A 22,311-nucleotide genomic window follows, 5' to 3' on the forward strand; every position below is an offset into this window, starting at 1 on the left:
TCTATTAAAGAAATGAACCTGCTGCTGAAATAAACCATCTTTCTTAGGTCAATATTTATTTAAGCTGAAATTACCCTGAAATGGGGATTGAAAGTATTTGAATAAATAGACCGATAGAACATCAGCCTGAATTGTAGTTTCTATATTGCACTTTCAACATCCGCAGTACAAAGGAAGTTTTAAAATTGAATGAAATGTCATTCTTGTGTGGCTGACACCAGACACACCTGTGACACGAGGACTGGAGAGATGAGTTGCCATTTCACACTAGAGATGTTGCAAAAAAAATCTATCAATCATTAAACAGAATTCTTACTGCATCAAGTAAGTCTACGTAGCGCCTTCACTTTGGCTCAGAGAGGCAGCCCTGTGCTTCGCACTGAGCTGACCTTCTCAAGTCTGCATTACTGAGCTGCAGCTTGAGGCCCGTGTTCTCACAAGAATGAAGGCAGCATTCAAGTTCAAGATCACAGCCCCATGACCATTGCCTATGACCTACACACTTGGAAGTCACAAGCCCCTAAGCTCTTGCTACTAGAGTTCTTGGTGTTCTGCTATTGCCCATGCCTGAAATAGCTTCCTGTCGGGGATTGGCTCAAGAAGCACAGACATGAGTCCACCAAGCAACTGTACGAGCAGAGCCCATTTTAGTTGACATAAGTAGGCCTTAGTTAGCTTGTCTATTAGGCCGTGGGAAAGGGGGGAACGGAAAAGTACTGACTAAAGCAGGGTCAGGATATTTTTGAAGAGATAAGAGTCAGAAGAATGTGGGATGCGCATAGCTAGCTAAACCCAAGTAGGTGGAGTAAGTAAATGTGCTTAGCCTATTAGATAGAGACAAGTATGCATAATTATGGTATTTGGTATAAATGCACGCTATCTCGGGCAATAAAGTTGAAGTATGCTTTATCACTCATATTGAGTCGGCTGCATTTCTTCCTCCGTCCGCTCGGGTCTGGAACTCTGATGGGACTTTTCTCTGCAGCTTCCTTATTGCATGGCTGGACATCTCTATGATTATCTTGCATCTGCACTTTGATCAGAAATCAGAATCTCTTCAGCTTAATCACACAGTCACCATTCAAGCATAGCTAGCACAGGTAAGTGCTGTCCTGAGTTCAGAATAAAATTTAAATGTGATTTCATTTCAAACCAGTTGCTGAGGGAAGAATGGGGAAAGATGCATCATTTTTTCTAGAGACTGTAAAGATGAACTCAGTATTGTCTATGCTTTAAAAGAGCAAGTCCGCTGCTCATTCTGAAAAAGATGGGGCAGATGTTGAAATCCAAAGTGGGTACTGAGCTTTGAACACCGAGCTTACACAGGCACAGGCCTCAGATTACAGAGAAATGCCTGCATTCAGGGGTGAAAACAGGATTTCTGACACCTCTTTTCAACATTTCTGCCTTAGAAGACTCCCTCCTCAGCCTGCTGTCCAGCAGGAATCCTGTTTGGAGGTGGTTCAAAGCCCCAGCACACCCCAGCAGAGCCCATCTATGTTAATGCCAGTCAGGTCCTGCACCCAGAAGACAGGGAAAGTAGCAGCAAAAATACTGTGTGGAATTCCCAACATAGTACCCAAGGGCCAGCCACCCTCATCCCGACACCAAGGCATGGTGTGGGGATAATCCTCTGGGCTAGATGAGGCTACGGGGTGTATTTTCACCTGCTGAGCAGAAGTGGCAGCACCCAGTGCTGGCAGAGCGGCGATGGTCTGGGGAGGGGGTGTGTGCCACTGGGTTAGCTGCTCAGCATCAGCCCGCCCCCCCAACCTGGACACTGGGCTGCCTTTTGGCTGTCAAATAGTGATCTAAAAGAAGGCATATGTAACCCAAACTATCTCACAGCCCAGCATTCACAGACTTTACCACCACAGCAAAGGCTCTGTGGGGATGTTTCATTAATGAGAGCTCATGTGGGAGGGAAGAGGATAGCACTCTGAACTCGGTGCTAATGCTTTTGATCGAGTATAATCCAGCTGAAGGTCTTTTCAACACAGCAGAATTCAGTGGAGGACTAGCTGAGTGTGCTGGTTCTGAGGGCACTAATACAATTGTGTGATTAATTTATGTCTGTGCTTTTGTTTGCTTTGAAGGCTGCTTTCAGTGGAGACAAGCAGCATAATACAGTCAGTCACTCCTACAGTGCTCAGTGTCCTCTGACAGAGACGAGTGCTGGCCCCTGCGAGCCGTCTCCTTCACAGCAAGGATGAGTCACTGCCCACGGGTGAACAGGGAACGCTGTGATGACACTTGCCATTGAAAGACAGTGAGGTGGAACAAACAAGGTAATTTCTTAATAAATATTTATTTCAAGGAAACATATCAGGCTTAATCCTTCTTCCACTGGTGTTAATGAAAGTTTTGCATTGACAAAAGGTACTGCAGCATTTGTAATATATGTTGACATCTGTGGATGAAAGGTACTAAATAATAGCTAAGGATTATTTATTCCTCAGTGGGAACATGACCTAGCCTGCTGGATAAATTAATAAACATATTGTTATTTTACGTATGGCAAACTGCTTCTGATGCTTCATGCTTAAATTTGATATGTTGACAAAAGGAAGCTGAGGGTTTGGTTTATTTTATTTCATTTTATCAAAATTTCACTGGTGAGTCTTGCTTGAAATATCTTCAAGTGCTTTCAGTTTTAAGCCATTAAAACTCCAAACAGAAACAAATATTTCAGTTCTGTTCCACAGCTACAGAAATTGAAGTATGCAAAAAGTCGCTGAGACTTTAATGTCATGGGATCTGTGAACTGAAGGCCGCACCCCCGACCATTACAAAGACACTGGAAGAAGTATTAAAACATTCTCATAATATAAGAACCTCAAAATAGTCTCACGGAAAGAAAGGTATCTTCCTGGTGTAAAAATGTCAGAAAGTAGATGTTCTTTGGCTTTAGATAATTAATATTGACTGAGAAAATTTACCATGCAGTCATTGTGGCATATCTTATATTGTACCCTAAACCTCACTGTGAAAGCTACACGTGTGGAAAAGCCCAGATGAGTTTCCCTGCTGTGTGGGATACACCTACCTGTCTCTGGGCATTTCGCTGTTAATTTCTCAAAGCTTCTTAAAAAAGTTTTTCTCATTTCTCCTCTTTGCTGTTGGAGACATGCCCGGCATCACCGGCAGGTGCTGGAGCCTGTCCTCACACTCCAGGCCCAATGCTGCAGGTCTGCTAAGTGCCATTGTAATTAAGTCAGACACTTTTATTTCTCTCTTCTTTTTTTTTTAGACCACTGAATTTATTTTAAGCACTTGTACAGTGGTCCTCACTGTGACACCTGAGAATTTTTAAATACTAAACTTGATCTCAAAACTGAAATATCTGGAACCTAAAAGTGAATCTAGTGATAACACAAACTTGAAATCTGTTTTCAAGCATTAGACTATGTAGTGCATAAATGACTGGTGTTTGCTACTAAATGCTAGACAGCCTAGTATGGAGTATTTATAGCAAATTACAAAATATATCATGGAAGTGGTTCTGTTTTCCAGGTGCAGCTTACACCCTTCCTGCAAAGGAAGCCCAAAGAAATAACTAAAAGTGAAATTAGTTATCACCAGGCAACTTCTAGTCCTCCTGGCTTAGTCTGGTATGGTATTTTCTGCACCTCCAGCAACTCCACAATTATTCTCCTGGACTTGGAAAAAGTAAGGATTAAAAGATCACTTTCCAGTAGATGACAGTTTCCTCCAGACCTGGTTTGGTTTGTTTGTTTTTTTCCTTCAAATATAGTGATTTGTACCTGAAAGAGTTAAGCATCCTGCCTCCTGTTTCTGGAGCCCTGATCTGTACAAACTACTTGGATATCTATGCCATAAGATGCCAGGCTTTCTAAAGGCTTTTTTCATGATGGTGTTATACACATTGGATGTCCAAGTAAATTTTGTGATATTTCTTCCCATTGTGTTTTCTGTTCCACCTGAAAATTGTTACTGTTTTCCTGTGAGAATGACTTTTGGCATGATTGTGCTGTCTATCACTATGTCTCTCGGTACGCCTTCCAATTTCAGTGACATTTGGCAGAAAGGTAATGGTCTGAAGGAGAAGATGTTTTCACAGTTCTTATAAACGCAGGTGGTTCTCTGCAGGAGGCCGACTCTGAGTGCATTGTCCAGGAAGGAGCTGGTCTGGGAATCTCACTCGCTGTTAGACAGCAGAGGATTCAAATGATAAAGTCTTTTTATATAGGCCAATCATAGATAAAACTCAAGAATTTATACCTTTTTCTATACAAAAACAATCACCTCAGAAAAAATATCCGTGGGAAATCAGGTCTGCCTAGTCCTGGTGCTCAAGTTTCTCCTTGTTCCCTGCCTTTTTGAAATGTTTTATCCACTTAGATGACTCATGGGGACACAGACTGTTTCTTAATAGATGTCCGTACCTGGCACAGTGAGTACCAGTCTCAGCTGAGTCAAGGGCTCTTCTATAGCCTTGGCAATTATGCGCTAATGGAGCCTGCTTGCTATGTTGCTATGAAGCAATAACACTCAGATCAATCAGGTCGATCACTCTCTTCGTTTTCTTCTCCTAGATACAGATAATGGAGATTCTGCCTTTCATTATTTCTCCAGTATAAGTAAGAACAATTATTTATTACCACAGGAAATGAAAAAGCCTAAGATGAGAATGAAATTCATGCCAACATAGTGGAGACTTTGATTCTTCTTTAAGTCTCTCATGCTGGAGAGTCAATGCTCAAAGAAGGCGTGAAGTCAGTGTCATGGGCTGGCAGTTCTATTTTGTACCACATTTGCTTGGAGGTAAGGGAGTACAAAAAACAAGAATGGAAGAAAACCAGGCATCTCTCTGTTCTCTCTTTACAGGAGAGGGTCGTGCATTCCCAAATGCACGTTGTCCTTATTCCAGCATCGTGGTCATTGGTGTCAAAAGCTTTTCTTGTCAAGTTTTTTTGTGCATGTGCAAAGAGTGTCTGGCCGCTGGAGCAGCATTCGCAGCCGCTGTCGCAGGCAGCACAGCTGAGGATGCCTCCTGGAGGTCACAGCCTCTGGGTTGCTGCAGACAGCCCAGGCCCCGCTGCTGGGGTGTTTCTTAGCTTTTAAACAGCTACTCAGACTGGCATAGGGTATTTCTCTCTGAAGACAAATCCAGAAGAGAGCAGTGCTTCCCTCCTCATGGCACAGCAGCTAGTGTGCAACTTGCTTCTCTGCCTCACGCTCTCTTTCTCCCTTTCCAAAATAACTGCAGACGGAAAGCAATTACTAATGCGATATTGTTGATAGGATGATCTCTGTGCTACTGACCTTTTCCCAGTCCTGGGAGACCAAACAGGCCTTTTGTCTCCTGCTTAGCTGCCAAATGCAACATCTGCTTGTGTGAGACCAGTCTCTCATCACTAGCCAATGATCCTCCTTCACCATTATTCATAAAATCATAGAACCATAGAATGGTTTGTGTTGGAAGGGACCTTAAAGCTCATCTAATTTCAACCCCCCTGCCATGGGCACGGAGACAACTTCCACCAGACCAGGTTGCTCAAAGCCCCGTCCAACATGGCCTTGAACACTTTCAGGGATGAGCCACCCACAGTTTCTCTGGGCAGCCTGTGCCAGTGCCTCATCATCCTCATGGTGAAGAATTTCTCCCTTATATCAAATCTAAATCTACCCTCTTCCAGTTTAAAGCCATTACCTCTTGTCCTATCACTACATGTCCTTGTAAAATGTCCCTCTTCAGCTTTCTTGTAGGCCCTCTTTAGATAATTGAAGGCTATAAGCAGATGTCCCTGGAGCCTTGTCTTCTCCAGACTAAACAACCCCAATTCTCTCACTGTTTTTTCACAGGAGAGGTGCTCCAGCCCTCTGATCATCTTCGTGGCCCTCCTCTGGACTTTCTCTAGCAGGTCCATGTCCTTCTTATGCTGGGAGCCCCGGATTTGGACACAGGACTCCAGGTGGGGTCTCACAAGAGTGGAGTAGAGGGGCAGAATCATCTCCCTTGATGTGCTCGTCATGCTTCTTTTCACACAGCCTAGGATAGGGTTTGCTTTCTGGGCTGCAAGCGCACATTGCCTGGTCATGTTGAGCTTCTCATCAGCCAACATCCCCACGTCCTTCTCCTCAGGGCTGTTCTCTATCCATTCTCTGCCCAGACTGTATTTGTGCTTGGGATTGCCCTGACCCACGTGCAGGGTCTTGCACTTGCCCTTGTTGAACTTCATGAATCACACAGGCCTACCTCTCCAGCCTGCCAAGGTCCTTCTGGATGTCATCCCTTCCCTCCAGCATGTTGACCATCCCACACATCTTGGTGTCATTGGCGAACTTGCTGAGGGTATGCTCAGTCCCACTGTTCATGTTACCTCTCTCTCCGTTTCCCTCCTCCATGTCCACCCTCTCTCAGCAGCTCCTTTCCCCACCCAGGCCCCAGCTGGTCTCTCCTCACACGCGCTCCAGCTCTCCCCTTCCCAGTCCAGCCACTTGCCCCCCCGGGCTGGCGGTCAGCGTGGTGGTTGCTGTGACCTTTCAAGAGCACGTAGAGCCGTGTGTGCCACGAAAACATGCTCCCTCGTCGTGTTGGCACAGCCCCTCCTGAACTTCTGACCCTTGCTCAGGCTCTGCCACTCCCCTGCAGGAACAATGGCCGGGTTATAGCCTGGGTTTAGTTACCAGGGGCTGCAGACTGCCAGGGAACACAATGTTGCAGCTCTGATTACACATAAGTGGGAGAAAAACACTCCTAAGGCAGCAGCTGCCATTTTCTTCTGGTTTGCATTTGTTTTCTAGGCTGTTTTTCCTCATCTTTGATGTGCAGGGGTTTTTTTCTATTTTTTGTTTCAAGATCACTGCTGGGGACCCAGCTGCGAAAAGCGACATCCCTTGTAGTGACACAGCGTAGTGCTCCCGGAGCTGCGTAAGTCCCTGTTATGGGAGAAGGAAGGAAGAGTACGAAGAGGGCTGGCAGCAGTCTCCAAAAGGAGAGTGGGGAGGAGGCCGAAACAGCAAGTCCACTTGTCTAAATTGGAGACTTAATGAAAGAAGTTGTGCCTTCCCTGATTCCAGGTAGCGGAAGAAAAATCCCTCCCCAGTTAAAGGCTGCACAGGATACTGTCTGCTGCTTTTTTCTTACTGGCAATTAAATAAAAGTGGCTTTTCAATGAGCTCCGGTGTGACCTTCAATGCTCTTATCAATGCTTTGCTTTTTGTATTTTCAGGACATCATTCTCCCTCTGCAGTTGTGTGCTAAACAATTTATAAACTCCTAAGCCTTGCTTAGAAAACATTTTCAAAAGGGTTATCCTTTCACATAATTTCTTTGTAATACGATAGTTATCAGCTCCTGCCACCTTATTTTATCAGTCTGAACTTTCCTTCTCAATTCCAGCTCTTAACTGTACGTACCACCATTTCTTGCACCTTTTTACAATGTCCATGTTATTTAAGTGAAAAATAGTTAAGTAATGGATGGTGTGCTCTAAAATATGTTGCGCTGAGTGTGCTCATACTGCAGAAGGGTTGGTTAAATGGCAAAAGGGCCACCCCTCAGCCGTTACTTTCCTTATCTACACCAGTCTCACTTAGGAAACAAAAAATTGGACTTCTCTTTACTTTACTTCTCTGGTATTGAATTTGATCATAAGTGTTTGAGCTGCTCCGCACATCATCTCGAGCAAACTCCTGAAGTTTGGGTGTCCTCCCTTCTATCCTCTTCTCCCCCTTCCTTCTCACTCTTTAACCAGTGCATTCATGGGGAGGCTGAAGCCCAGATAAGATGCCCCTCTGCATTAAAGTCCTCGATGTAGACCAAACTGATAGTGAGACAGAACTTGTGGTTTCTTCCTCTCCAATCTATATCCTTCCTGCAAGCAATCGGTTTGAGTACGTCTGCCAATAACAGAAACCTTTTTTAATTGCTTCTTGGACTTTGGCAGCGCTTTGCTTAAAACCCATTCCTTCTTAGCTGTTGTAGATGCTGCCAGGTGCCCTTGGATGTGATTTTGTTGTGCCCTTCAGGTCATACCCCTTTTTTCTATCTGTAACTAGAACATTGCTGAAGAAGAAGAGTTGGCCTCGTTGCTCTGCGGAAATAGAAGTGGAGAGGCTCAGCAGCTCACGAGGTTGTCTGAGTTGCCTCTGTCTGAGTGGCCTGGATGGAGAAAGGGTAGCAGCAACAAGCATGCTGCAGAATTTGCTTCAAGAATGCCCTTAGTGAGTGCATCTTTGTGAGGAAGGCTAAAACCAAGGAAGGACACACACGTTTCTTACCGGGGTTTAAAGCCTGGGTGGCCACCAGCTTCCCCTGTTCTGTGCCAGGCCCAGCGAGCCGTAGTGCCCACAGGCTCAATGGAATCTTAGTTTTCCCCTGGGGCTGCCATTTGCCCTCAATGAGAGAACAAGTTCAAATTTCATTTGAAGCCAAATCCACAGGATGTTTCTTGCTGTTGCAGAAAAGACAGAGAGCTCCAGAATATCTAGAATAACATAGATCCAAAGTGTTTTGTATTTGCAGTTGCTTGATTTTGGAGGTGAGGCTGACTCAAGACTTTCTGTGCTTGGCTTGGCGAAGTTCACCAGCTTTTCCCAGCTGGGCTGTGTCTCATGCCTCAGCCTCCGAATATTCGAATATTCATCTGCTTCCCTCCAGACATGTGACCCTGCAATGCAGATTACAGGTAGGATATATTTTTGTTTCTTTTTTACCTGGTAAAATATTTTCCCTTTGTATAGTTCGGTGTTATCTAAACAGTTACTGTCTTTTTGTGTCATTTTGGAACACAGGTTGATTCTGCAGACAGTGCAGCACACAGCATTCAATGTTTAAACTTTCTATTCAGCTACATCCAGACACCACGGCCTTGAAACAAATGTGTTACATCACAGTAATAACCCACTGCAGAGAAATAAAACTGTTTATAGTTACTGGATTTAGTAGATTATGTTCACAAAGTAGCTATTTGATTCTTTTAATTTCTTGTCATATCCTATTCTGTTTAAAACTTGATATCCTATTTTTATCAGAACAGGTGCCACAACTGTAATGACTGAGACACAGTATCTCATTATAATAATAAAAAAAAGTTTGCAGCTTATTGTCAACTTTCATAAGACAATTTGCAGACAGAGCAGGAAAGAGCAGTCAGGTTCAGGAACCTGATGAAGAATACAGAGAAATGTTAAATAAATTATTAGTTATGCATTATTAAAAATAACATTCACACTCCTATAGCTCCTCTCAGACAATGAACTCAAAGACATTTATAATTAATTTCACAACGCCATGTAGGTGAAGGGACTATGCCACATTGTTTTTATGAGCAAAGAGCTGAGACATTGAGAAGCGGAGTGTTTAAAGTCATGTAGACCCCCCTGAATAGCAGCAGGGAGCTTTTCCCAAAGGGCACTCCACCAGGTAACTAATGTGGGCAGGCATCCTGAATGGTTTTCCAGGTTTTAGGCTCCTGGATCTGGGACCGTCTGTCTGTCCTGGATTTGACTGGAGTCTGGCCCAATGAGGTCATCAGATTTGCACACTGAGACACTGACCCAGCATCCCTAACTCTGTGAGATATGGGCTGTTCAACTCATCATCCCAAAACCCGGAGTCACCAAAAAGGCACCTCACAGTGCAACGCTGTGACAGGGCGCTGGGGTCTCCTGTCACTGTCATTGAAGCCTGAAACATTGGAATGCTGCACAGAAGAGGAAACAAAACAGCTACAACTCACAAATGCTGGTTTAATTCGTGGATGGGGGAGCTGGGACTGGAAACTATAATGCCACATGCTGGCGGGAGGCAGCAGGGCAGTGCTAGTCTGACCTGCTGACATGCAGTGAGGAAAGCAGTGCTCTGCTGCTGAGCCCAATGAGAAAATGAAACTTCTACCCCAAATAATTTTGTAACATAGCATATTTAAAAAAAAAAAAAAAAGCAATGACATTCGCTGACAATAACATTACGCAGAAACACAACTGAGTATTTCATCAGGGCTGAAGTCAACTGTGCAGCCCAGATTACTTCCACTGTTGTAGACGGTGTTGCAGAGAGTGCTGTGGGAAGCAGTATTTTGGGAAACAGCATGGTTAGAGAGCCTGAGCCCTGTCAAGCCAGGAGAGTGTGACTTGCTCTCCTTTCCCCAGCACTGCTTGGGTTTGCAAATGGCTGATGTTTCTTTTTCCCAGCTTTCAGCCTTATTTTATTACTCGTTGGAAATTGAGACAAATTGCACTGCACCTGTGGTATCCTAAGACAGTGTTCCTTATCAGGCAAAGACAATCTCTGTGTGAAACAACACATCTAAATCTGTCCTTACATTACCATCCTTGCCCAGGTGAAGGTGTCTGCTGCACCTGCTCACTGTGCCACACAGTGAAGTCCTGAAGGCAGAAAATTATATTTTTGGTTCTGTTCTTTAAACGTGCATCTTTTTTCCCCTCCTTCTAAAATTCTGTTTATTATCTAGTCGTGTTTCAAAGAGGCAATGAATTTCTGCATTTAAAACCCTTTCTCAGAAAGTGTTGGGCTTTCTTGGTAAAGAGACAGGTAGGAAGAACCCGTTCCATTTCAAATCTCTGAAAATAAAGCTCCTGGCACATTATTGTTGCTTCTCTTGATTTGCCTTTATTTAAGGTGTTCCAGGGGTTTGTTGCATCTGTATCTGGCAAGAAATACATGCAAGATGCCCCTGGTATTGGGCTGTGAAAGGTCTAGAGAGTGCCAGGGAAAAGGACAATCATGATGGGCACCCACCTCCTCCTGGGTTGGTGGGCTTCCTCCAGGACATGCACTTTGGATGGTGAAAACAGGTGATTTGTATTCAGATATTGCCAGGACTCCAGCAGCTGATGGATGAAAGAACAAAGTGATTCTCGTGAGGGTTTGTGTATTTTGTGATCGTGAACTTTACCTGCACTAAATATTCGGTTTCCATCCTCAAAGCGCCATCCTTTTCATAGGAAATGTTATGTTAGCACTTGTCCTGCAGCCTTCTACTGACTTAGGGGATAAATACTCTGCAATGATTGCTCATAAAATCAGCTATGTGAGGATTTCATGAATATTGGGATATTCTTAATCTGGTGAATAGCTGACTTTTATTTGTGTGTTTGTGAAAGAGCGTGAAGAGAAGAAATCTGTGACGAGCAATTGCCATATTAATAATTTATTTGACATAAAACTATTTTGTATCTTGACAAAAATCTCTTATCCCTATGAAAGCAGAAGTTCCTGAGGCAGTGCAGTTAGCCTCTAGAGTAATAGGCTTTTTTCTTACCTTCTTTTCTCATTTTTTAATAACAATCTTATTTACTCTATTAGACTTCATCATTAATCACTTGTTAGGAGTTTTCTGACTCTACCAGCAATTATTTTACCATAAAGCACCACGTATTTCCAGACTGAACAGTAGACTACATATTCCCCAATTTGTAATAAAAAATATGTCAAGAAAACTTTTATGATTTGTGAATAAACAGAATGGATGCAGGATCTGAACAACAGAATGATGTACAGGTTTGGGATTTTATTGCATTTTTACCACATGAGAAAATGACATTAGGATTAGAAGGAAAATATATTCTGAAAATCAGAAAAGGTTACCTCAACTTTTTTGTAGTTACAAGACATTATTCAAATGAGATATTTTTATACCCATTAGGAAGCCATCCAGGGTTTATGCAGATTTGACATTTTCTTCTTTCTTTGCTATTTGTATGTGGAGCCCAGGGTGAACAGCCTACTTTTTGTTTGCTCTCTCTAAATATCTTTGTCTGGGCAGCTGTTGATTCAGGCCCTGCGAATAAATAAAATGAGGAGGACCTCCTGCATGATTTAAAAATAAATGCTATTTTCTGAATCTCGACTTGCCATTTGTGGTGTTAGCACTATCTTACTTAGACAAATAAACGGCCTATTCTCCCTCCTCACGAAATTATTAGCTTTTCACTTGCAGAAGCTGCAGGAAGTGAACTTTGCTGACACTAATGGGAGGTGATGGCGGGCGAGGGAAGATGCTGCCTTTGTCCAAGAGGAGGAGAAGCTCTGTGAGCCCAGCACGCCCGCAGCGCTCCGGCTGCCTGCACGGCTTTCATTCTCCAAGTGTTTGTGAGTGTTACTGAGGGAAATCAAAGACAAAGTCCTTTAAGACTTCAGTCCTGTCACCCCCCTGCTCGCTGCCTCTCATCATCGCTTATAGTGGACTGTTCACACAAAAAAAAACAGTGCTCACCCAGTGCACAAATTGAAAAAGGGGGTCAGGTGGTAGAAAATGCATTAATTCATAATAAGAATAGCAACAACAATTCTATTAGCCTCATTTTGCACATATGGAAATGGAGGCATGAAAAAGCACCACGTGCTGAAGCTGGGAGCGGCAGCTGGGGCTGCGGCTGGGACACTCCCCTTTCCAGGTCTCTCTTCTAACAACTAGACTACTTTGTGCCATCCCAGCAGGCAATTTCTGCCCAATATTCTTTATTTAGCATGACTATAACCTGCCAAGAGAGCCTCACACAGCTACAGCTCTTTGAGGTATCCTCACTGACTCTCAGCCATGTTTGCACTGCCTCTTGAGGAGCACCAGGCAGTTTGGATGAACGCTCCTCAGCTGGCAGCTCAGTGACTGTGTTTGCATGATGTAGCTCACCTGAGGCCTTTGTTACATCCCATTGACATGTTGAAGGCTACCATGCTAGCTGCACCCTGTACTGATGTTTTAGCTCTCATTTCTTTCAGACAGTCCAAACCTGGACAAAATAATAGAGACAATATGTCATGCTCCTGTGCAATAATAGGAAGAGTTGGATATGGAAAGATATTAGTTTGAGGCTGAAGGTGCTAAGAGTACCAGAAAAAGTGCTAAGCATGTTCAGTATCTGTTGCTCTCAGCAGGAGCAGAGACTCTCAGCTTCTCCTAGATGACACCGAGTACTCATCGAGATCACCCCAATTGTGAAATCCATGCTCCTTGGCTGGCAAAATGTAAGGAGACGTGAGGAAAGCTGTCAAATAAAAAGTGGAACAGACACTGTGGCTTCACCAGATATGGAAGAAGCCTGGGAAACCCTACATTTTTATTTGAATAACACATACAAATGTACTCTGTGAAAAATGCTGCCCCATGGCTGCAAAGGCCAAATGAGACACTGGAGCTCCAGTCTCCAGGTCTTATGTGGGTTGTCAGGGTCCCAGGGTGGGTGGCTGCTCTGTCACCCCTCCCTCCCACTCCAGCAGAGTGATGATGTGTGTGTGTGCAATGGGAGAGCAAACCATTAAACTGGGAATCTTCGCTACAATAATGTTTCAACAATCTCTTCAGGGCTCCCTGTTGTATTAGCTTTTTGCCAGCTAAGAAGGATTTGCAAGTGATGGGAGGTAAGGCTGCTGATTTTTAGGTAGATCTGGAAGGACTCTTGTGTTGACTGTGTCCTCATTAATGCTCTTGAGGAGCACACTTCTGGCACATCAAAGTACTTAAATAAGTGCCACTTCAGTGCTATTTAGCACACATTCAATACTTGAAATTAGAAAGAAACTTTCAAGTCCTGACTCTGATCCAGGAGTTATTTGATGGAGTAACGTTATCACCTGATTTCTGTTCAGATCTCTCTGCAATTTTACCTTTCTCCAGTATTATCTGGGAGTTTGGTCCTCACAGTTTCTTTTTCTTCTTCTTCTACATGGCCCATATGTAACTGCTCCCAGCACACTCCATCCCTTTCATGCTCCAATCCGGTCCTGCCAGAGGGAGCTCATTGCCACGTGGTGTCCAGCAGGTCTTATTGCTCTGGCAGGAGCTCAAAGTACCTGTCAGTGCATCTGCAGCTTCCCATAGTCAAATGAACATTTGATAGAACATGGAAATGACTCATGGGGGTGACACCTAACATGGTTATCAAGGCCCTACCTGTGAAGTTGCCAGTCATATGTCCTATTTTCAGTACATTCCTTTTCTTCCTCTATTCTCTCAGTTCTTTCCGATACTGTCTATGATTTTTGTCCCCCAGCACCTCCACAGCACAGTGCCACCTAAGATCCCATCTCCCCAGCATCACTTCCTCCACAGTTCTTAAGTGCTTCTTGGTGTGATGCACTCCCTGACTGTGTGATGCACTCAGCTGGCTTGTGTCTGTCTGTCTGCTGTCACACAGGGCTACATAAGCAAAGTTCTGGCTACTGGTGCAGACCTTTCACCTTATCTGGGCCCGTTCATGCTGAAGCCAGCGCAGCAGGGCTCATGATGGCAGTGTGAGCTCACACACTAGGAGCACAGGATTCCCTTGGACAATGTAAGCTCCCCTGTAGGGTACAGATACACAACCTTGTACTTGTCCATGGACATCCTGTGCCATCCAATGCTGGCTGTCTGGATGCTGCTAAGTCCAGCTGTCTGTTTGTGACATGTAGGGACACAAAATGGAAAGCTGTGGCAGAGTGCTGTGATGCACAGTGAACAGGTGCTGCAGAGGAGATGGGTCTGCAAGGTGTCCAAATAGAATGTCTCATGCTTAGCAGGGGCGATGTAGCAGGGCTGCTGTGAACATCTTGGTGAGGATTGTTCTAAGCAATCTCTGTTGTCACCGTACATATTAGAAATCCCGGAGAGAGACTGAAAATGTTTTGGAGTTTCCAGTGTGTTAGAGCAGGAGGCAGTGGAGACAGATAAAAGTGAATACTACTCATGTCTGCTGTTGTCGTCTTCTCCTAAACCTCCAGAACGTAGGAAAAGGACATCAGATTAAATACAATTTATCATCAGGCTGGAAAAGGATTAAATTCCTGCTAGTCAGCATAGTCAATTAAATGAAATTTAGTTTTCTTTCCAAATGTGTGCACAGGACATACCCAAAGCGTCCAGCTGACAAACCCAAGCAAAACGGACCGGTCTGCATTTCTCTTCAAGCAAATGGCAAATCTGAACCACTTCCAGAGATAGTGGTCGCTGCGTGGCAAAGCTGGCCAGACCTGGTCAAAGCTCAAGCAGATGGAGCTGAAGCTTGTCTGAGGAATGCATATCTCTGGGAAAAGCCAGGCTTACGCAGTCCGCAGCTGGAGGAGGAAAGGAATGCTTTTGGGGTCATGTAGACCAAACCGTCTAGAAACAGAACATGAAGTCAAGGACAGTGCAAGTGCTGCATGGCAGGATGAACACTTCTTGAGAGAAAAGATTAAACTAGGTCATAAAAACTAAGGAAAGAAGAGAAACCACACTATTTATTAGTGATTCCTAGGTTGCTCAGTAGCCCATATCAGGTGTCTGAACCAGAGACAGATTTCACAGTGATTAGAATTATTCCTAATTTCAGCTCATTTTTAAGAAAAAAACCCTTATTTTTTGCAAGTCTTATCACAGAAACTAAAGGTATTATATAAGTTGTCATGTGCTAGCCTGCTTCAGTGGCAAAGCTGGGCTGTAACTCCCAGCAAAGTGTCACAGGTCCCTTTCATTCCCCCACTGGTGGCAGGTGTGCCAGCCAATGGGGGTGGCAATCAGCTCCCCATCCTTTGGGAGCATTCAAAGCACCCACGTCTTCCCAACAACTTTCTTTTAAAGGTAAGAAAGACAAACCTTAAAACAACATCCTGAGATGTCTGTTGAGGTTTTTATCAAGTGAACGTTTAGCTGCTTAAAGCTTTATCAAAACCTGACTGGAGGTGCTATATTCATACTGAAGCTTATCCTTGTAACAGAGCAGCTCTGACTGTGGTTGGGAGCACAATGAGGTGGTTGGTTTCTTCTTGTCAGGTGAGATTTCCTCATCCTGGGAGCGCTCTCATTTCCCAGCAGCCATGAAGGTCTGTCATAGCTACTGTTTCTCTGATGTAGGCCGTTTCATGACCTAAGTAGAGATGAAAACATTGGTACAGAACCCTGAACTCAGGATTGTTGAAAAAAGTTGCTCTACTGCAGGTGTAATCGACTGATGGGAGGCACAATTGCTGACTACCTGCTGTGGAGGTGTGTGGAAAGAGCGTGAAAGAAGCACTCATCTTTCTTGTATCTAGCTCCTTTGCTGCTGTTAAAACTAATCACTGTAGTCAGCATGTCTCGTGATGTGAACTCCTGAAGGGACAGAAAAGTGTTATGCCCGTGTCTAGCACTGACTTCCAGACGTGCATGGTGACAAAGACGAGAGCAGCACTGCTCCCAGCAGTGTGGCAGCATGACATTCCCCTGTGCTTTCTGGACCCCTTAAAGGCCCACAGATTTATGGTAAACCACAAACTATTCAAGGCCTGTTAAACTACCTGCTGTGCTGTTTTAAACCTGAGCTAAAGTGGGGCTTTCAGAGAGGGAAGGAGAATTTGTCTTCTGTACATTTTAGAGAGCCATGTAACAAGAGCATTTATTTTTCCTCAGGGTGCTTGAGTAGACTTGTATGGGTAAAGTTTTTCTGTTTGCACATGGTTATAAATGTTATTGTGCTGCTACGTAACTTAATCTTGGAAAAGTCCTCTATGTTACCAGGGGAAAATCTCCAAGAGACACAGAGGAGTCTCTTAGTATAACATAAGAATATGGTTTCCTATCAAAAAAACACTTTTCAAGTTTTCTCTTATTCTTCCTCATTCAAGAGATTTGTGCCTGAATTACCTCTGTTTGCCCAGAAAGAATAGGTATTTAGCCAGAAATGAATTTACTTACAATGTATGTTACTTTACATTGTGTCATTGGCTTATGTTGCAGCACAGTAGGGTGCACCAAGATAACATGAAATGGCGTTACAGGTGATGATGTGACATGAGTGATGAAACATCCCAAGAAACAACTCTCCTTCCCCTTCAAAATCAAATAGCAGTCATTACCCAGTCTTTGTTTCAAGTTTAAGTTACCATCTAACAGGAAAGTCATCTATTGTGGTGGTGGTGGGTTTTTGCTTTCAAAGGCATTGGGGCAATCTGAAGCTTCAGCTGAGTTGGAACCATTTTCTGAGATTGCTGAGTATGTCTAACTTTTTCTTTAAAGATGATGTTGTATTCTGGCAGACAGTATCAGACTTGTCACATAATGCCAGGGGTCTGAAAGTTTCTGAGCTTTGCTTGTAATTGCTTCAAAACAAATCTGTTTGATGAATATATACACAAGTGCTAATAAAGATAATAAAGATTATCATAGGTGTGGCTGCAAAGTGTAAATTACCTAAGTCATTTATAAGTTGCCGCATAATGTTTATTTACCACTAATTTTCTATATTTTGCAAATATCATCTACCCTTGCAAAACAGGGGTGCCCATTCCACCCACCTTTCCCAGCGTTCGGTTACACTGGGGTCTAAGGAACTTTTGGAGAGTTGTTTCCTTCAGTGCCTACAGCTGCTGCCTGATTTGAAGACAGGGGCTACTGGTGGATGTCTTGCACATTTGTAGTAACGATATCGCTGTATTACACTGCAGAGATTTTTGGTATATGACCTTGGCATGGCTTGTGGTCCTCTGTGTATTAGCCTGCCTTCCCAGGATTTGTGTTGAATTTCAGATCTTGTGTTCACCCAAGTAGCTACCATTTAATACCATAATAAATAAACGCTTTGTAATGACAAAGCATTTTAAGCCTGTCCCTTAGACACTGCAGGATTGTAGGCAGAAGTCAGAAGCTTTTAAAGCTTTTCTACTGGGCCTCCCACGTCAGCACCTCTGGAAGAACCAACAATTACATCCTTAAAAGCCAAGACAGAAACATGCATCTGTTTCTGTTCTAACAGTTAAAAAAATATCAATGGCTATACATTTTAGGTGATCATGGCTTTATCTGAACCTTGAACTGTTGGCTTATGGTAATTCACAGGAATAAAAATAGCCTTGGGATATGTTCCTAAATTAGCTTTTCTGTGGTATCTCATGTACAAATAGACCAAAGTCTCTTGACTGATGGTTTTATGAGCCTTGGTTAGGATATTCTAAATTTCCTGTACATAAGGATTAATTAGTTCATGTGTAATAGCTTTAAATGTACTTGGCATTATTATAGGCAAAATATGGAACCGATAGTAGCATAAAATAATATCAAAGCTAAAATGTAAAGTTTTGGCAATTGCTTTATGGTTATTTAAACTGAAGAAGCTAAAAATGACATTAAATTGCTGGGGTGGTCTACTTGCTGGAACAAAGTCCCTGGCTCATAATGAGTTTGCCCTTTCCATAGTGCTGAGCAAGTTTTGCATCCTGCTGTTTCTTCTTGCATCCCATTTCTAATGGCTCCAAGACTTGCCTTTGAAGCAACATAATCAGTTTCACTGGCAGAAGACAGGGAAATAAACAACATTTTAATGTGCTGATATATTCACATCACAATTAAACTTAATGCATTATGTGTTTGGAAGAGAGCTTTTTACTATAAACTCATTGATTGGATCTCTTTTTTGTTGTTTTGTTTGTGGTGGGATTTTGGTTTTTTGGGGTTGGATTGGTTGGTTTTTGACATTTTATACAGATACAAGATCTACTACGGAGTGTTTTTCAGCTAAGGCTTTATGATCCTTTTGTAAACCAAACATAGGAAGGGAAAAATCTGTGCACTAAGCAATTGCTGTAACTGACCAACAGTTAAATATAGCACATGTACATATCGTTCAGTTATTCAGTGTAATTCAGGATATGTTTACTTGATAGTTTTGTGATATAAACTGCTTTATCCGGTGACATATCTCCCAGATTTAACCTACTTACAGATGCTTATGAGCATTTGCTGTTCCTGAGCATTCCTAAACTCTGAAAACATCAATAGGGAAATTATACCAGCACAGGAATTCAAATGCTATGGGGGAGTGACTGGAGATACAAGTCTGTCTACGACTTGAAAATCAGTGTTCCTTGGCTTTTGCTTCCTTCACCTCCTAAGGCACAAAGACTTTTGCTTTTATTTATAAAGGGGCATTTTGCATTTACATTTGCCATCTGCTTGCTTATTCCCAGAGATGGGTGGGATATCAGTAAGCTACGACTCTGCGGGCAGCAGAGCCCAGCGGTGCGAGTCACAATGTGTGTGCACACGGGCATCTGCCGGGAACTGGAAGTCTGCAGCAGACCTGAACTCTAAATAAATTCCAACAGGCAGAGAAAATTGTGCAAGCTGCCTGATTTTCCAGCCCTCTGAGGAAAATTTGCCCTTTCTTTGAGTCTGATTTCACCGTGGCTTTGTGCCCCATATTTTATATTGCTGTGTGCAATATAAAATGTTTCTCGTCTGCAAACATGCTAAAATGGCAATTCTGAGACTTCATCTGGCGCAGGTGAGGAACAAGGTGGGGTCTCACAAAGCCTTTTATTTGGGTTATTTAGCTTCTCGATAGGCAGCTGCTTTTCCCTTGGACTTATCTTGAACTGGTTTTTGACCTGCATGTCAGACTGTTGAGTTCTGTCCTTGCTGAAGGGGCATGGCTGGTACCTGTCAGTGGGTTTTTCACAGCAACCACTTCTTGTTGTTTGGAGTGAAACAACATGTCCTAGTTCAAACGGGTTGGTGCAAAGGGTTCTTCTAATCTCTGTATTTCATGTTCTCTCTGCTATGGAAACAGTGTATTTGGTCAAAACTAACAGGCACAGGTGCCAGTGACAGCTCTGGTGACAAGAGGCAAAGTAGGTATTGCCTAAAGGAGGCAAGATGGCCATGGTCCTACCCAGCTGTGGCAGATCCTCGTGATAGTTCAGCTGCTGGTGTGGGGGTACAATGAGTACTGACTGGTTGGAGGGCAGGTGAAGGGAGGTGGGACATGAATGAACTTGAAATCTTCCATCAGAAAGAAGACAAACATACAGTAATGAGAGTGACAAGATACAAAATCTTTCATGGAAGATGCTGTTGCTTTTTTGTACCAAAACTTGCAGGTGCTCTAACAGGTAATGGCTAGTCAAGCACAAACCGGGATCATTGAAAAGAGCTCCTGGCTTAAAATGTTTGGCCTATGTCATATATCAGAGATCAGGCTGAATGACCAAAACCTCTCTCCCTCCGGCCTACAAAGACATGAAGAAATGAAATAAAAAAACTGCTACCACCAGCAACAACAAAATGGCATTGTTGTCCAAATTCTTACAGAGACTGAACTGGCATCTCATGGCAAACTGCGCCTGTCCTGCCCAACATCTGAGGATGCTTTTTGCAGCCAATATGATCCACAACCCCAGAGTGTGAATTCTGATTAATTTCAGCCACAGTTTTGTGGCTGGTGCTTGGCTATTAACATCTTGCGAAACAATCAAAATCCATTAATAACCTAACCCTTCATTAGCAACTTTTACATGGCTTCATCCATCAGGAAGGCCTCAGCAAGAGGCCTGGCCTGAAGACTGCAATTGGTGATAACAGCCATAAACTGTACAGACCTTTCCTGCCAGGACATAGAACCTTCAAGCAATTCAACCTTCAACCTCTCAGCAATTTGCTTTGAGCTTCCTTCCAGGCAGCACTGTGGACACCATCTCCTCTGTGGATTAAGAACTTGTTTGTACTGGTTTTTAATTATATTTTATTTTCTGCTCACAAGGGGCTTTATAAATGCTGGCTGGACATAGTGGAGCTGTGCTGCAGGTTAGAGGAAAAATTATTTCTATGCTACAGAAACGCTGCTTGCAATATTAAGGTCACACTGTCCTAACATGATCCTACTGCAGAGATGAATACAGATTCCGATGCATCGTGTAGTGCTGTGTCGTCCCCAATTAACTGAAGGCGGTTTGCCCCAGGGCCCGACGATTCATCTGTTCCTGGGAGCTTGCATCAACATACAACAAAATTGAAAGATTCTTCAACAACAAACAGCCTGCTCATTCATCTGTTGTTTTGTTGAGGTGCTGTTCTCGTTACCACATTTGGTGCAATTTGTATGTGTGATAGTCATAAAAAAAATTACTGTCGCATCCTTGCTTTGGGGCACAAAAGATCAACAAAGCAAATAGGTGCTGCTTTATGGGGCAACGAAAATGCACCAATTTGGATGCTGCTCATTAGGGAGCTAAAAAGGTTTTAATCCTTATTTAGAATTTTGCGTGCTTGTGTGTCTTTTGTTTTCAGTTTTTATAATTAATTTGCACAAGCATCCTGTGTAAAGGGTTCCTCACCATACATGAGCCTGCTCCCTTTCATCCTCCACACATCCCCCAATATTGAAAGAGTAATAATGTTGGATCTGTGTTCTGAGCAGTACTGCTTGCTGAAAAGAATTATTCAGATCATTTACTTGAGCAGTGATCACAGTAAGTGGGATCTTACAAGCACCTATGAGGAAATATTGAGCTGCCACACTGGATTAAAAGCTGAAGCTGTATTACTATTTTCTGTTCCAGTTCATGAGGAAATAATCTTATTTACTATGCAATTTAAAAAATACTTTGAGTTAATAATGCAACCTTCAAAAATTCTCGAGAGTTGTGTTTAAACTGCTAAGACAAACATTTTCTTTTCTGGTAGCTTCCTAAGTTAAGAGCTGTCAACTGGGAAGACATAAGCACAGAGATCAAAGGATGGGACTTGCATATAAATTCTTCCTTTTTAGCAGAAAGTAAAATGTTATTTAGGTAATGAAAATTACCGATAACTAAGGCTCTCTCTTAATTAGTTTGTGAACGTATTTCCAGCAATGTAAAGATCAATGTGGAAAAACAAAATTTCCATTAAAGATGCTACCTCTGTTCAGCCAATAATGCGTTCGCATTTCACAATGTGATGTGACACCAGCTGATGGTGTTTCTGTCACCAACCGGCTGCTCCGTGGCGGAGCCCATGGACACGCTGCTCAGCTCCCCAGCAGCTGCCTTCACCGACAAGAGTCATACGGAGATGAGGGCGGGGAAGTAACACACAGTAAAAAGACATAATATTCATAAGCATGTTTAGGGTTGCTCCCTAAGTCAAGATAACCCCTGGATGTATCAGAGAAACAAGAAAATATTTTAAAGGCCTGTTTTGGGATATGCTGTTTCAGAAAGCCTTAACATCCCACATTTCTTAAAGGTCTTTTAAAAAGGTCAAATCGTGAAATCATGCAAATTTTTCCCTTTTAGTTAGAAAACAAGGATCTATGAGAGAGAAAATTTTTATTTGTTATGAGCAATATTCTTGTGGTTAGGATGATCCAAATATTTATTTAGCAACAGTGGTTATGTGGTAGCACAGGTAACCTTCCAATCAATGCCTAGTTCTCAATTATTAGTACTGATCTCCACCAGCCTCTAAATATCCTCTTCCCTCATTGAGAACAGGAATAAGCTATTCGTCCTGGGCAGAGAGGAGCACACATATTTATGCTCTTTTGTACCGGTTCTGTGGAGGCTTTCAAAATACATTTAGAACGCTGACTCTATTTTTCATGGCAATAACGATCTAATTACATAAACAA

The 22,311-nt window shown here is 43.0% G+C and overlaps 1 long non-coding RNA gene across 4 annotated transcripts; it reads left to right on the forward strand.

Annotated features, from left to right (window-relative positions):
• Positions 1–401: 401 nt before the first annotated feature.
• LOC110361287 (uncharacterized) lies at positions 402–22,187 on the forward strand. Of its 4 annotated transcripts, XR_010472824.1 has the most exons (8): positions 402–1,100; positions 2,097–2,288; positions 2,706–2,861; positions 3,514–3,669; positions 4,628–4,785; positions 5,827–5,936; positions 6,824–8,654; positions 8,761–22,187. It is a non-coding gene; the product is annotated as an uncharacterized LOC110361287 (long non-coding RNA). The 4 variants fall into 4 exon arrangements; XR_010472825.1 differs by having other exon boundaries at positions 409–1,100; positions 2,693–2,861; positions 6,824–22,187; XR_010472823.1 differs by having other exon boundaries at positions 410–1,100; positions 6,824–22,187.
• The last annotated feature ends 124 nt before the right edge of the window (positions 22,188–22,311 follow it).

Source organism: Columba livia, chromosome 5 (genome assembly GCF_036013475.1).
Source record: "Columba livia isolate bColLiv1 breed racing homer chromosome 5, bColLiv1.pat.W.v2, whole genome shotgun sequence".
In the NCBI taxonomy this organism is placed as follows: domain Eukaryota; kingdom Metazoa; phylum Chordata; class Aves; order Columbiformes; family Columbidae; genus Columba; species Columba livia.